At 33.9% G+C, this 16108-nt stretch overlaps 1 protein-coding gene across 19 annotated transcripts in view; it reads left to right on the top strand.

Moving 5' to 3' along the window:
• MGAT4C (MGAT4 family member C) overlaps positions 1 to 16108 on the top strand; it is a 727898-nt gene that overhangs the window by 135618 nt on the left and 576172 nt on the right. The window lies entirely within an intron of this gene.

Below are 16108 nucleotides of genomic sequence, written 5' to 3'. Positions count from 1 at the left end.
CTTAAATATCTAGACATTAGGGAAAAGAGGACAAATAGTCTTCTGCTTAACAGTTCTAACCATTTATTTTCTAAAGCATGAAGAAAGCATTTATTTCTAAAGCATGAAGACAGTTCTAACCGTTTATTTTCTAAAGCATTATAAATTAACATGGATAAATTAATAACTGTGTTGGTATTTTACCTATCCCATTTAGCATTGTTTTACTATTGACCAACTTGTACATCAGCTACTTAACACCATAAAAATTAAATTTATGTGAACTCCATTAATTTGTTGTATCATAATATATTTATAGCAGATTAAAGAATACTTCAAGAATTATTATTTTTATCCCTTTTACCCTGACAAAAATGTATTAAACTTTCTACAGTCCTTAATATCTTCTCTATAAACAAAATATATTCATTATCTCCATGAAATTGCACAATGCTTCCAAAGGCTTATATTATCAATTATTTTTTAAAACTTATTCCAGATGGCATGGAATTAGGCATGACCTTATTCTTTATTCCTTAACTAAACAGAAGAGTAAATCTAATGAGTATATTTTTGAGTAGCCATTGTGTACAAAGCTCTACAGCTGTTGTTTGGGGTTTTACAAAGAAAATGAAAGATGCAGTTAGTACTAACTCCCAACTTAGGAATTTGCAATTCAATATCTAATAGGAGATTCGTGATAGAACAGGGGGCATGACTGGAATTTCTGTAGCTAGAGATAGGTGGCGTTAATTAATATGAGAAATAATTGGAAGCAGAAGCTGTTTTTATTTTTTAATTCAAGAAGGCCATTATGAGTGATGACATAGTTTCTCAAATAAGAAATTGTGTAATTAAATATTGGTTGAAAAACCTATAACTAAGCATATGTGGGGTTTTGTGTGTGTGTGTTTTTATTTTTTATGAAAAATACTACCTCACATGCTCTTTATTCCTCAACCTTCTGTGGCCTGACTGGTAACCTCTGTCACATCACTGTAGAAACATTATCCTATTGGAGATCAATTACCTAACATCAGTCCCTCTTGGTTTTTCTCTTACCTTTCTAGTTATTTCTACTTCATCTCCATACAGGGCTCTATTCCTCCACCTGAATTTTAAATATTTATGTTTCTGAGAGTTCTGTTCTTTAATCTTAATCTCTATATTCACTTTATGGAACTATAGTTTCAAATATCCTATAGACTTGTTTCTCCATATGTATATGCTCTATCTTGTTCTCTCTTGGCTTCAAGCTCTTTATATGTATATATGGAATGTGTTCACTTGACTCTCTCATGGTCAACATTGACAAGCTGGGATGGAAGTTACCTTTTTAATCCTCTTAACTTCTACTTCTATACTTCTTGCCTCAGTGATTGTAAATGGCCAACCCATCCACACAGATTCTCTGAAAAGATAAAAGATCATTGGTTATTCTTGGTTACTACAATGATTTCTCATCTGATTATCAATCTCCAATCAGGATGTATCATCATTATTTCTTTAAAATTTGTAAATGGCAGTATTGCTATAGAATAATCATGTTCTAATGCTTCAGTCATGAATATGAAATGTGAATTATTTATGTGTTTAGTTTGCACATTAAGATTCTTCAGTGCCTTCCTATTGTTTCTACGGTAAAAATGTAACATCTTTGGCAGGACATTTAAGTTCATCTTTAACTGATTGTTTCAAGACTCATGTCTCTATCCTTTACTCCATTTTCCCTATCCAAAACTCGTATTGAACTGCATACTGTAAATCCCCCCCAAATATTCTACACGATTACATCTTTTTAACTTTGCATACTTTCCTCCTGATCAGGAATATCTTTCCTCTGACCCTTTCCTTCTTCATCTAGGTGAGTTTTTCAAGATTATACTCGACCTTTGTTTCCTCTAGAAATTCTTATATAGCCTCCTCCTCCAGGTTGGTTTAGCTGTACCCCAATCTGCACTGTTATAGGAATCTACAATATCTCTATCACATTGATTACAATTGTCTGTTCACTTGTTAGTTTTTCATCTTCACCTATGAACTCCATTGGAATAGAGTTTTGTAAATCTCTATAAATATCAAATACAGCAATAGAAAAATGTTGCAGAAAGAAGGAAGCAAGGAAAGATAATAGTCACAGTAATCTGTTGCAATATTGAAGATATAAACATATATGGGAACACTTTGAAAATGTTAGATTGCTACATTTATTATTTAGGTTTTTGCAACCTATTCTAAGTATTTAGCTGGAAAATTGCAGGGGGAAATTGGGGAAAATAATAGAGAGGAAATATTGAGTAGTTTTGATGGCAGGTAGGAACCCTTTGCCTAACTATGCAGAACTGTGCACCAGCTTCAGATGATGAAGTGAGGAGGCATGTACATAAGATGATGAAGAAACACTGCCAAGCTGGAAACTGAATTAGAGTGCAGTGCATACCCTTCATTTAGAGATTTACTGATTCTTCTACTGTGACAACAATGTGTTTCAGATTTAAAGATGCTTTAGAGATCATTGAATACTATATTTCACAATTCTGGCTGAAAAACAAAACACTTCAGAGTCATTTAAAAAATACCAATGATGGGGGTGCTTGGGTGGCTCAGTATGTTAAGCAGCCAACTCAGGTAATGATCTCAGGGTCATGATGATCTCACATAGAGCTCCACACTCAGCGCGGAGTTGGTTTGTCCTTCTCCTGTCCTCTCTGTGCCCCTCCAACTCATGTGCACGTGCATTCTCTCTCTCTCTCTCTCAAATAAATAAATAAAATCTTTTTAAAATATTACCAGTAATGAAGCTCCATTTTTGAACAATTAAACTAGAATCTCCCAGAGTGGAACCTGAGCACTGATATTTGTAAAAAAGTAGCCAAGTGATTAAAATATGCAGCCTGGGTTGAGAACCACTGGTCTGGTATAGCAACATCATTTTACAGTTGAGAAAACTGAGAATATTTATAATATAAACTTTAAAAGCCTTGGTCATCTGATTTCCTGACCCAGAGTCACCGAGAGGAATCAGAGCAGAAGGCTGTTAGATGCAGGCAGAATGATGGCAGATCATGACAGCTGACAGCTTGACAGGCACAGCATTACCACGGGATCTAGTAATGGATGTTCAAGATGGAGGCAGTGACTCATCAAGATAAAAGTAAATTCTCTTTAGTGAACTATTTTTAAGAAGACAGGGAAGTGTTAATAGTCTTTGAGAAGATTTCTATCAAAAAAATGTTTAAAATAAATGTTTTCTCAGGACCTAAAAGGTAATTTCCACTTTTGGAAGATTCAGTAGGTGTTTTCCCCAGTGGTGCCAGACAAAAATAGCATCATCAGATTATGCCACAGTAATTGAGTGCAGGTCATCTTTTGTGTAGTGGGAAGTGACTTGGACTCGTATTCAAAACCCCACATTCAGATTCTCACTGTGGCCTATATTTGCAGCACAATCTTGAAGACATGGCATAGGCTTTCTTTTAAATTCTCTTTAAGTTTTCTCACTTAAGAACAGGAAAAGTAACAAATAACTAATAGGTTATAATGAAGACAAAGTGGGGCTAAATGTGCCTTGTGTAAATATTTATATCTGTTCCATCCTAAAAAGGATATAAAGAAGCTAAAGAAAAGAATGTGTATCTTATATTTATATTTTTGCATTTTATAGATAGTCTATCTGGATTTTTTACTGCACTTTGTTTTTGTGGTTGTTTTATTGTTTGTAGCTCAAAAATTGGGTCTTGTATGATGTTAAACTTACAAGCATTCATTTTAGAATTTATTTTTACAAAGGTCAGAAAGACAAGGTGACAATGTTTTATACTTTAGTGGCAATGATGTCAATTATCATATATAAATATTTTAATTTGAAACTACAATCAGATTTTCAAAATACCTTACCATAAGACTAATTCATAAGTATAGAACTAGGGAGCAGTTGCTTTTATTCTTAACCTCTCATTGAATTTCCATGTGAAGTGAATACAAATATTGTGCTAGGATTAGAAATGCACATGTGATGTTCAATTAGAATAGAGAGGCATATAACTAATAGAAAGAGTAACCTGTCAGTGGAATAAAATTACCCTAATCCTTTCAGGCAAAATTTTCAGTATAATTAAGGTAATTAATTGATAATGTTCTTTTTGCTCAAATCCATATATTGAAATAACTATTTAAGTATGTATTTAGTGTAAGATATACTTTTATCTCTTCTTATACCCTCTAAAGATTAAATATTCTTTTATATTATAAAATAAGCTTTCAGATTGAAATGAAGAATATGACTAGGAAATTACTGTCATATTGAAAGTTGACCAAAACATGTGTTAAAGTTCACATAAAGTCCACATTTGTCTGGATCACCTAATTATTTTGCTAACCAAAATTGTGCATATGCATGTATGTGTGTATTATTTTGTTTACTTAAAGGGAGTTTATTTTTTTTAAGATTTTATTTATTTATTTGAGAGAGAGAGAGTGCACATGAGTAAGGGGAGGGGTGGAGGGAGAGGGAGAAGCAGGCTCCCCACTGAGCAGGGAGCAAGATGGATGCGGGACTCCATCCCAGGACACTGGGATCGTGACCTGAGCCAAAGGCAGCCGCTTAACCAACTGAGCAACCCAGGCTCCTTAAAGGGAGTTTCTGACAATGAGGAAATGATACATGTGGGGGTGCTTTCTGATAATATAACAAATCAAACAACTTTATAAAGCTTACTTTGTGTCATCCCTAGTCTAAGTATTTTACATAGGTTATCTCAAAAGAACTCTACGGAATATCTCCATTTGTAGATGAATAAACTGAAGAATAGAGTTTAGGTAACCTGACCAAAGTCATACGGTAAGAAGTAACCCAACTCTGATTTTTGTCCAGGCAGTCTGTTTCTATAGACCATCCCCTTAACCACTGTATATACAACCTTGAAAATGTAAATGTCCTCTTTAAAATTAGATATGCTATTTTCATTTTAGCACCAAAGCCTGAAATTCTGCTAACTATCCTATGATAAAGTATACATTTTGCCATATATTTAGACATATATTAGATCTATATGTGTTTCATAGAAAAATATGGCTAATTATTTTAAAATATCTGTCAAGTGTCTAAGATGACTTTATAATGGTTGGAGCAAAATACAAATAGAAATAGTCCTAGGCACAATCTGCCAAATCTATTTAAGTTCAAAATTTTATTTGTCACTAAATTAAGCCACAGGCTTTCATGTCAGAAAAACTGAATTAGAATGCTGCAAGTTGCTGATGCTATTGATTCTTGAAAACAAATTTCAGACTAGAAAAGTCCTGCTAAAACAACTCAGATTTTGCAAATTCCCAGCAATGCTCGCTTACTACAAGGGTTTTATTTCTCTAGATCATACGCTAACTACAACACTCAGGTCAAAACTAGCTAGCACCTATTTGTGTGTGTCCTGATAACTAAGAAGTATTCTTATATGGTTTTAAATGGTTGGAAAGTAGTAAAAAGAAGAATATTTTGTATAATGTGAAAACTCAGATTTTAGGGTCTATAAATAAAGTTTTACTGGAACATAGCCCCATTTATTTATTTATGTGTTGTCTGTGATTACATCCTCACTGCATAGATTTGAGTAGTAATAACAAACACTAAATGGCCTGCAAAGCTTAAAATATTTATTATCTAAATCTTGATGGAAAACATCTACCGCTTTAGACATTGAAATCTTCTTTCTCCGGGTTAAGCTGTGATCCGATTTGCTGCTTATTCAGAAAATGTGCGTATGAATTCTAGTAATTTGTAGATTTTTCAATCTAGGTCTTTGTATCTCTGACCATTTGTCCTACTGGATCAAAATTAAAACTCAAGGTTTACACATTGGCCTAGATTTTCCCTTGATTACTGTGTTGATTCTGCCAAGTCTAGCATGCATCTGCTACATGACAGGTGCATTCCAGTATCCCCTTCTCCTGTGGCTTCATAGTGACTCTGCTCTTAGCTCTTACTCCTGATTTTACTCTTAGTTCATACACTCCTTTTCCTCTTAAAATTTCACTTTATATTTTGCAACATAGTTTCCACCATGTGCATTTTATAGACTATACTTCAGTGACTTGATTTCTTTTGTACTGTGGAAGTATATTTGATAAAATATAAGAAATCAAAATCAAGCAGGAGCATAGAGCAATTTCAATATATTCCATGATCAAAATGTTTCCTAAATGCATGCATCACATATCCCTTTACCACTAGGTAGCTAATCATTCATTATAGGCTTCTGTTGATTCTGTTGACAATGGGGTCTGGCTGAAGTCTTGCTGGGGTTTAACTCTGTAAAAGTGAGTTTGAATGGAGATAACATATTTTTTTTTTTTTTTTATAGATTTATTTATTTATTTATTTATTTGACAGAGAGAGCGAGAGCGAGAGCAGGAACACAAGCAGGGGGAGTGGGAGAGGGAGCCCGATGTGGGACTCGATCCCAGGACCCCGGGATCATGACCTGAGCCGAAGGCAGACGCTTAACGACTGAGCCACCCAGGCGCCCGGAGATAACATATTTTTAAGAGCTGTTTTTTTTTTTTTTTTTTAAACTCACATGATCTGGCTAATGTTTATCAGATGGATAAATGCTCACCAAATGTCAGTTTGGGTGAAAAACTGCTGTTTCATTTCTTAGGGACATCTGATTCAGAAAGACTGGTTGGTGTGCTAAACTCCTGACAGCTCAGAGAAAATACTTGAAACTTTTTGCTCAGAGGTATTCTTAGAGCATACTGCTGTCTTCATGTTTCTAATTACCGAAACACTTGTGGAGAAACAAAGGGGTTCCTTGTTATGATTCTTGTTGTTTTTCATAAAATAATAATTTTGTTTGTGAATCATGTCAGAGAAGATGAGTCTGTGGAAAATGAAGGTTAACGAAGTACTGATTCTCAGTAAACTTAGATCTTACACTTCTGCAGTTTTTCTTTAGAAAAAGAGCAAGGAATATAATACCAGAAGATGTTAAGGAAAAAGTATTGTGGAAAAATAGAATGCTTTTGTAAGTATGACATGACACATCAATAATATTTAAGGCTGAATGGATTAACAGCTTGCTTTCAAAAAGGATTTAACAAAGGTCCATTCTTTGTTCTGAAGTTTTTCGAGAATAAATACTATTATGTCATATTTAAGTGTGTTATTTTAATTTAAATGACAATGCTGATCTCAGAGCTGTAAAAAAGAATTAAGACTAATGGTGTCAGAGTACAGGTCTTCAGAAGAATAGCTAAAAATCAGAGGTGTGATCTAATAGTCTGCTTTAGAGAACTTCTCTGATGTGTGCAGTATCTTTGTGGCATTGTCAGCAAAAACAGAAGCACAAGTGTGAGGAAGAAAGTCTGTTTTTTTTTTTTTTCCTTCTTTTTTTCTTAATGCTTGAATCCAAAATTGCCTGCAGCTTGTCTGAGGAGCTGCAGTTTTGATTGTCACTCTTCCAGTTTCATTGGTCAAGTAAAAAAAGAAGGCAACTTTGTACAACATGTCTTTAAAAATGTACTTGTTTCCTTGAATTGGAAGACTGCAGAAGACTAAAGGAAATAACCAAAGACATACAGAATTATTGCTTTGTTATTTTATTTGCTTTTTGGAACTACTTCTAATAGTTTGTCTTTAAATAGGATGCAAGCACAAATAAATTCAACCTTAGGCAGTATAATTAATCATCTTTAGTTTTGCCAGGAGAAAATGATTCCTTCCTTTTTTTTTGTAAGATTTTATTCATTTATTTGAGAGAGAGAGAGCAAGAGCGAGCACGAGCAGGGGGAGGGGCAGAAGGAGAGAGAGAAGCAAGACTCCCTGCTCAGTGTGGAGCTCTATGAGGGGCTCTATCCCAGGATCCCAAGATCGGGACTAAGTCAGACGCTCAACCAACTGAGCGACCCAGGTGCCTTGAAAATGATCCCTTTCTTGAACATCATTTTTTTTTTTTTTTTTTTTGACATTTCTTATCCTCTCCCCACCATGGTCCTGAACAGAAAAATCATACTTCTATAAAATTTCCAACATAATCACCTCTCTATAACAGGTTTCAGGTTGTCTCACCATTTCCCCAGAGTTAGAGAAAACTGTAAAGCAGCTGAGAGCTGCTTTTTAAATCCATTAAAGTTTTGTCGTCTCACACAAGGCTGGCCTCCTGCTGACTACTGTATTCCCTAGGCACTGCTGTTTGTACGGGGGCTGATCCCATTGTCCCGTGTAGCTACTTGACTCTTAATTAAAATAAGCCGATTCCATATGCCATCCTCTTGAAGGGAGTTTATCTAATTAAAAAAAAAAGTTAAAGTGCAACATGGAGTGGACAGAACAAAGGAGCTAGACTGTAGATAATTCTACTCTGTGTGACCGTGGGCAACTTACATTGTCTCAGTGATCATCAAGCATAAAATGAGGGATGCTAATATACAAAAAGGATATAACAAACCTGGTAAGATGTTAGAACACAACTAATTAAATGGCCAACAATATGTGAATAGTGTCTGATTTTATCCAAAAAATTTATTATGAATGTTATTATTCAGTTAATTAAAATGTCCAAGTAGAAACTTGGATTTTTTTTTTCTATAGGAATTTATTTTATGGGATCCTTCATATAGTTAAAGGTTTTTAATGTTTTGAATGATAATTTAATGATCTATATCTTAATAACTTGTCCAGTTATTAGGTGGCTTTTTTTTGTTGTTATTGTTCTTTTAATCTTTTCTTCTTTTAGGCAGTAATTAATGTCTGGAAATCAAATAGCTCTATGGAGCCAGAGCAAAACAACAATGTAGCACTCTTAACTACAAAATTCTAAATAAGTCTGAAATTCCCAGAGAACTTAAGTGGACATGCCTGAGGAGTGACTGTCCCATGGCACAGAAACTAAAACCATAAACTGCTGATATCTATTAGCATGGCAACAGAATTGTCTTCTTTGCAATTTCATTCTACTCTGCTCAAAATCTGGTAGAAATGAAATAATAAAGTCTGTTTCCCGATGAAATTGCACAAATTTTTTTGCACAATTGGAATTTTAAGTTATATTATTTCTTCTGCGCTTTCAAATTTAAATGAAACAAGACATGAAATGTGGAGAAGAGGAAGGAAGAAAAGCAAATGGGAGAAGAAAAAAAAGAAAGGGGGAGAAAGAAGGGAGAAAAGTAGAAAAGATGCAGAGAGGTGGAAATAAAGAGAAAAATAAAAACATTATCCAGAGCGGCTACTCCTTGATAGCTATGTAGAAGGAGGTTCTTTGAAGAACAAAGAATATTGACTGTGCGGTACCAGATGATAAACAGTATTCAGAATTCCAGCAGTTTTGTTGCTGTTTGTTTCTTTCCCTGAATAAGTACATTTCCAAATGCTTGAATGCCAAGTCCCCAAAGGTAATAAAATAGAACCAACTAATGACAGCTGTGAAAAACAAAGCCAGATTAAAATACAGAAACTCAAATAATCAAACCCTCCATATAATTTGAACTTCATTTTTGGCAGAAGCACAGAAATTCTTTGCCCAAAAGCATAGAAGCTTTGAAACAGTAAATTCGGTTGTTTACTTTTTTAAACTTGCCACATGGTTTCACTCAAAAAGCTAAGAACCTTGTTTTCTGTTTCACAAGTCAGTAGCAAAGGGGCAAGGGTGGTAGGGGGGTTGGGGAGTATATATCCTTTTCTTAAAGCCTGATTTTACCCACCTGTGGCCATCCCATTTCTGTTCTTGATTTTCTATTGATTGTCATTATAGACAAGAATAGTGTATTAAAAGCCATAGTTAAAGGTCTTGATGGAAAAATCAATAGGACACATTTTCCAAGTAAAAATCAATAATACTTAAAACAACTTTTCTTCCTTAGAGGCAAATCCTATTGTGGTAAATAACTAAAATTCTACATGTGCTGTGACTGTGTCATGTCTGACTTAATCATGTCCTTTTATATTTATATGAATGGTCATCAGACCAATTAATCCTGACAAGACTAGTTACTGAATAAGAATACACTAATGTGAAAAACACTTGGATAAATGAATTAGCATGAAAGTTATTTTGACTGCAATTATCAGATATGTATTTTATTGTACAATGACTGCAACATAATGTGAAGGGAAAGTCACTGAAATTTTTAAAAAGAGTAGCAGCACTGATTTTTTGACACCAGTTAATTGAGTTAATTGGCTTGCTTGTGGCCTTTCAAAACCTTGCTAGTAATCAAGTTAGTTTATGATTGAAGATTAGTGCTAATTCCAGAACAGTGCAAACTCAGTAGCTGTAAGTAAGTATAACAACAAAAATGAGAGGTACTATTCACTCTGTGAGATACAGTGTGCCAGATGTTTTGTATGCATCATTTTTAATCTTGAAAATAGCCCTACAAGTTGAAAATAGCCCTACATTAAAAGCCTGAGGAATCTGAGATATTAGGGGAAAAACTCACAGAGTAAGGAACAGACATAAGATTCAAAGCTACAACTTTATGTTTCATTATACATTACAAATGCTTCTATAATTTATTAAATCATGGCAGAAGGATGAACCAAAGATTGAAATTATGTACAAGTCATTGCTTAAACTTCTCTGCCTATAATTTTCATAGAGCAATTATTCTTCAAGTCATTCTGAGATAAATATATAATATACAAATAGGAATTGTCCACCATCAGCTAAATCAGGACTATTTGCCAAGTTTTTAAAATTTTTTTGTTCATTATGTTTTTTATTTCCCATGATATAATTTTATAATTGTATTTAGTATATACCAATGGTATGGTATGCATAAGTAAATCTGTTTCTCTGATTTTCTGAGACTGCTCAGGTTTCTGAGAACATCGAACTCATTAATGTATGGGTCTTAGTAAGTCACTGGGGGTCTTCACTTTTCTGACTTGAACTGAAGGCTAGAGTAAAAAAAGATCATATGCTGGCAGGCTATTCTTCAGGGCAGTTAGCCAGGTCAGTCCAAGGTCATGGACTGTTCAACAGAAATCAGATACATAGAAGATATTAATAAGAATCTAAATCCCTGCCCTGCTTATGTTTGATTTCTTCGCTTCTCCCGTCACCTCTCATTCAAATATACTTCATATATACTTCATAAACTCACTTAGGACTGTCCACTTGTATTTTTTTTAATTTTAAAGAAATATAGTTTTGTACTTTATAGTTATTTGGTTATTAATTTCATGGGTTCATATTAATATTTTGTCTGAAGGTTTTAAGATTATTCATTTCTTTCACATGTTTAAATATACATCTTTTTTATTATAATCATCCTTATTTTAAATCTTGTTGTTTTAACTTTTAACTTAGATTTTATATAGTATTTTCTAGTTATGTTTACCTGTTTAAAATTATTTATCTCAATATTTTTTCTTGTTTTTACTCTAAAGTTTTAATTTTATCTGATCTTTTTTTTTCCATATTATAATTTTTGTTTGGCTTTTCTCCTTTTCCTCTTGTTTTTCTTTACTGCACGTCCATCTAGATATTTAATATTTCTCCTTTTCCTCTTGTTTTTTTTTACTACACGTCCATCTAGGTATCTAATATGTATCTTTAATTCAATGTGTCTACAACTTTACTTACTAATTTTCTTCCCCGCTAATCTTCCTAAGGATCATTTCTTCTCGAATTTCATGTTTCAGGGAATGAGTCATCCACAGTAGAATCCGAGGGTTCTTGACTCCTCCTCTTTCTTCCATCCCACATCCAATCTGTTATCAAATTCTGTCAAGTCTACCTTGCTAATGGCTCTACATCTCACAAAGGTAGTTCACCTCCCTTTCTGTGCTCTTGGAATAATCACCAACGCGTCTTACCTGGCATGTCAGTTATCAATTTATTGCCTCTCAATTCCAAAGTCATCGTGCATTGCCTTCTCTGTAAAAATGTATCTGGGATCTTCAAATTATTTTCTTTTGCCAGTTGGCATGATTGTAAGCTTTTCCAGCAGAAGGTGTTGGACAGACATTGTGAGAGAAACAGGTTTTTGCTTGCTTATTTTGGTGTGCTAGCATATATGGTTTCTTTATCACCCAATCCTGTAGTTTCATAGTGACCAGCATTTTCTGTGGCACACTTCCTTAAGTGGTTTTGCAGTAGAGTGCTTCAGTAGGACACTGCCAAGTCAACAGCTTTCTCAGCACTATAGAGGACATATTTCCAGCAAGTTCCACAGGAACAACACCATAGTAATTTCTTTGACATGTAATGTTTCAGAACCATGCCCTCCAGTAAAGTCTGTGTCTCAGCTCTGGATGGAAAATGGAGGGGTGGAGGAAGGAACGGGGTCTCCTCCTTGGGCCTTTTATCCCAGCCCTAATGCTACATATATATATATATATATTTCCCCCCCCCTTTGGTATTTGTGTCTGCTCCCTCCATTTGCTATTCCTATATTTTGTAAGTTCTCTTTATCTCTTACTAGCCTATTCTCTATTACTCCACTCCTCTGTTGTAGTCAATACTTCTATATATTGAACTTCCCCTGTTCAAATTGCTATGTTGTTTCTCTTTCTTGATTTGTCCGGACTTCATAGATAACTATAATACCAGTCCTTCAATATCCTACCATTCCCACTTTGATTCATTTTCTCTTTTCATTTGGAAAAAAAGTGAAATTGACACAGTTCAGGAGCTTATATCTCTCTGGCATTTTGGAGAGGTTGCCACCTTAGGTTGAAATGCCCTTCTTCCTCCCATGCACCTTTGATCTGGCTAATAATTACCACAGTCACTAAACTCGGCACCTGGGATTCAGCAATGAAAATACTAAAGTCTCTGCCCTCATCGAGCTTATATTGTTATGTATGGAAACAGACAACAAACAAAGGTAGATATCTATGTTAAAAGGTAAAAAAAAAAAAATGCTATGAGGAAAAAAGTGATGCAAGTTAGAGGAAATATACTGACTGCTTATATGAGGTACTGTATCCCTGGGAATAGGCTGGTTATACTGTGATAACAAGCAGACCCCACATCTCAGAGGTTTACTGCAATAAACATTTAATTATGGCTAAAACTCCCTGTCAGTCACAGGGCATGTTGTTTTACCTCGAGGGCTCGGGTTAAGAGCCGTTTCTATGCAGACCATCGCAGGCATCTGGTCTGTGGGAAATGAGATGCGAGCAACAATGTAAAGATTCTCAAAGCTCCTGCTTGGAAGAACATGTGCCACTTATCTTCTCATGTTATTGGACAAAACAAGTCATATGGCCAAACCTAAAGTCAAATCTCCTCCTGGGAGAGAGAATAAATTATGAACAAAAATACAATCCCACATAGGTAATAAAATCTTTTACGAGAAAGTGCTATCTGATCAGTGAGACCTGAAATAAGTAGATGAGGGAACTGTGAGGGTATCCAGGGCGAGATCACTCCATATTAGGCACAAAAAGACTACTTGTATTCTTTTTGTTTTAAGTGAAAACACTTTAAGTGCAGGGAGAATGATTCTTTTAATAGTAATTCTCTTGACAGTAATTGCTGTGATATGTCATGTCATGTCTAGTTAGCATGTGAAGAAAATGAATCAGGCACACTTCCTAATAATAATTATTCTAGTGAATGATGATTCAAATAGACAAGAGGATAGGAGCTTCCTTAAGTGCTAATCTGTCTTGAAACTTAATGAAAGTTTTGTGTTTTAAACATAATATCCTAAAAGTCTGTTTTTGTGAAACACTTTCTCAGATATACCTGATTTTGCCACTCCACTGAGAGATTCTTATTAAAACCCTTGTTATTCAGTTGATCCTTTTCTAAAATGAATTTTTCTATGTAGAGACAGAATTTATGAATCAATACAAACCGAATTTGATTTAATATCTTATACAAATATTTAACTTTGTATAAATGATTTAATGAAAACTATTCATCTATATTTATATCTACATATATAATATAACCATGTTATCTCATATTTGCCATATTTATATTCTGCTTTGGTTATATGAATAAATGTGATCTTTTATTAATCTATATGCTAACTTCTGAGATTTTACATGGCAAAACTTATTTTTAATGTTATATTGCTGATTTTTAAAGTAATGAATAATTTATACACAATTGCAGCTATAGCAATCTACAAACCTGGGTAACCACTGTTTATAGCTTATTGTGTGCTCTTATGTTCATGAAAATTTTGAGCATGGTGCTCTTTTAGTGAAAATATTTCACTGTATTTTAATTTTCTTTGTTGGCTTAAATATTACATATTAAAATTTTCTTTGTTGGCTTAAATATTAGAATTCTATTAAAATTAATGCTTTTCAGCAACATTTTTCTATAAAAGTATCCATTGTTCATAACATTTTCATATTTTTTAATTGCTCCCTTTCTAGTTGTACTTGCTTTCATTCTGAACTCCGTAACTTCGTTTCCTCTCTTGATTAGAGTTGTCAGCACCTTATCAATATAATATATTTTAAATAACTAAATCTTAGTTTTGTCAATCTTATAGTTATCCAGTTTTCTTAGCACTTAATTTCTGCTTTTAACTTTCATTTTCTATTTCTTCCATTTATTTATTTTCTGTATCCTCAAGTTCGAGGCTTGAAAGTGCTACTGGAAGCTCCCAAGGCCTTTTCATTACTTCTTCAATTCCTTCACTATTTTCTCTTTTTATATAGAAACTGTTGAAGACACCATTTTTTTTCCTGTGGTCACAGAGGCATTCCTTTTAATCATCATGGATTTCAGCAGAGGATTGTAATACAAGAGTAGTTTGAGGAAGAGTCCCACGTACTATATTGCTTTAATTCAAACTTTTATCTCTTTGTTTCACACAGATCCCTTCTAACTTTTCCATTTTATTGACTGTTATGCCCAGATTCATCTTAATTTAATCTTGGTCCCCCACTTTTGTTCATGAATTCTCAAAGTGAGAATATAGTAGAAGATAAAGAAAGTGTTTCTAGCTTTTTGCTAGATTGGTACTCAAGATTGGTACATGGGATTTTACTTTCAAGTCAGCTTACATTTTATGTGTAAATATATATATAAATATATAAAATTTATAAATATATATATTTATATTATTATACAATTAAAATAGACACAATTTCAGGATACTAAGATTAATAGGGATTTCCAGTGTTACATTATTCCAAATTGGTTAAAATACAAATGCTTGAAAATATGTTCAGATACTGAAATTGAAGAGAAAAAATACATAATTTCAAATGTGATCCTAAGTCAATACTAAAGCTCTATTCATGTGGAAGTCAATTAATTAGGGAGGTGTTAATTAAACTCTCAGGTATTGAATTTGAAAAGCAAAGGAAGCCTTGGCTAATAGCATATTTACCTGAGTATCAGAAGATGTGCCTGCTTCATTGCTCCACAAAAAACACAAGGTTTCCATCTATTCTCAACTTGTGAAGCATTTTTCACACTCAAGTGTACTCCTAAAATGTTTTTCTTAAACTGTTATTTCAATTTTGGATATTGAATTAAAAAGTGGTAAAATATTTGAGAAATGTTAGTACACATGTCTGAAATATTCCAGTTTAGGAACATGATCCTCATGTAGCTTGTGTTAATACTCTTTCTGAGTCAGCCAATATTGATTCAGAAATATAGCATAGGAGTTTAGGAAGATTTGTTAGCATCTCATGTCTCCTTTGTTGACAGCTGATTTTCCTTTTTTTTTTTTTTAACATTGATCCTACCCCACAGATATGCAAATTGGACATTAGGTTTATTGCTTTTGTAATGAGATATAATCATTTTCTTCATGTTGGAATACTCTTCTGACTTATTTTCAGAAGTACATATGGCAATAAACTCATCGGTAATATATTATGATTGACCACAGAAGTGCCATTTATTATTTTTTTATTAAACTACTATATAGTTCTAATGATTTGTCTAATAAGTTTATCTAGAATCCATATTAATGGGACTGTACTATCTTCCTTTATCTCTTTCCCAGATGGTTTCTGTAAGTAAAGAAAGTCACCCTTTTTAGTTTACTTTTTTTTTTTTTTTTTTAAGAGTGCTCCAGAGAACACACAGAATGCGCTGAATAAGAATAAAAGGCAGGGGCGCCTGGGTGCCTCAGTCAGTTAAAGCGGCTGCCTTCGGCTCAGGTCATGATCCCACGGTCCTGGGATTGAGCTCCGCATCGGGTT

The sequence above is a fragment of the Phoca vitulina genome, unplaced genomic scaffold (assembly GCF_004348235.1).
Source record: "Phoca vitulina isolate PV1807 unplaced genomic scaffold, GSC_HSeal_1.0 scaffold19, whole genome shotgun sequence".
Classification (NCBI taxonomy): Eukaryota; Metazoa; Chordata; class Mammalia; order Carnivora; family Phocidae; genus Phoca; species Phoca vitulina.
Note: the sequence above shows the minus strand (reverse complement) of the source record. Positions and strands in the feature narration are given on the sequence as shown.